Source organism: Ranitomeya imitator, chromosome 9, assembly GCF_032444005.1.
Source record: "Ranitomeya imitator isolate aRanImi1 chromosome 9, aRanImi1.pri, whole genome shotgun sequence".
In the NCBI taxonomy this organism is placed as follows: Eukaryota; Metazoa; Chordata; class Amphibia; order Anura; family Dendrobatidae; genus Ranitomeya; species Ranitomeya imitator.
This window is the reverse complement of record NC_091290.1, coordinates 41767416-41768716: the sequence shown is the minus strand read 5'-3', so window position 1 is coordinate 41768716 and position 1301 is coordinate 41767416.

Genomic DNA, 1301 nt, shown 5'->3' with positions numbered 1-1301 from the left:
CTCAGATTTGGGGAATTTTGGATCTACGACGGGGAATTCGTCTCGCTGTTACAAAATGGAGCGGCAGCCTGGATGCCACTACATTCGTTGCCAGAAAAAGCCAATCAAGGCGCTCGGCAGCCCCACGGAGAGTTAATAAACGCCCTTGTGCTACTGGTGCGCCATTGAAACAGGGATACAAGTTCCCTTTTCTCCTGTTTGATGAAGGTCCCAGGAGTGAGACACCCAACGGTTAAAAAGTTATCACCTATCCTATAGGTAGACAATAATTTGATTTTAAATGGACAACCCCTCTAAGATGAGCCAAATTGGACAAGATGCAAGCCAAGCAAAAGGTGGTGCATAGTTAGATCAAAGTGTATAAAGATGAGACAAAAAAAAAAGATGGTCTTTGACAAACTTTTACTGACCAAGGACACATAAGATGGCAGATCGGAAGAACTTTCTAACAAAATGCACTGCACGCCCTGAAAACAGCATAAAAGCAATGTGAATGGGGCCTGATGGGACAGTCTATAGTGACAAAAAGATCAGTTCTAGTCAATGGGAAGCTGTTACGTTGATCAATTACTCAATTGTAGGGGCCAATATATAGGCTGGAATCACACGTGCAGTTCTTGATGCTGTTAGATCAAGCAGGAAGTATGAGCCTTATCAAGAAACCGCTTCACGATAGTCTTTCAGGGTAAATAGAGCTTTACTGATGCAGAATACTGACGAGACTACAAAAGTGTAAATGAGGCCATACACATAGATCTTTTCTCTGTAGCATTTTTTTTGTTGACTGACTAACAGCCGGCCGGCTCTAATGCTGAGCTGCTGTCAGTCAGGGTCGGGAGTGCAGTTACAGACTGCTCTCTATACTCAGCCGGCGCCTCTCCCATGACGTTCGGCTAAGAGTGGAAGCCGGGCAGGTTAATAACGCTATTAACCTGCAGATTAACCCCATATCTGCAGGTTAATAGTGTATTTTTCTGGTGAAAAATTCCCTTTAATAACTGCAATTAAATCGTTAAAAATGGATGCCATACACATAGTGTCTGTATTGTTTCAGGATTTTTTGTGTGTGCACCCATTGAAATGTATAGGCGACTCATCCATAAAACGGATAAGACTAGAGCATGCTGAGATTTTTTCAAAACAGACTGTTGATCTGTGTGTAAAAGTAATCATGTGAACTAACTTGTTGATTAAAATTGATCCATGTTCGGTCAACGTGTGGTCTGTTTTCCACCCAGACAGGCCTCGGACTGATAATACGTTCCTGTGAACGCACCCTAAGGGGGATTTAATGTGGTTTT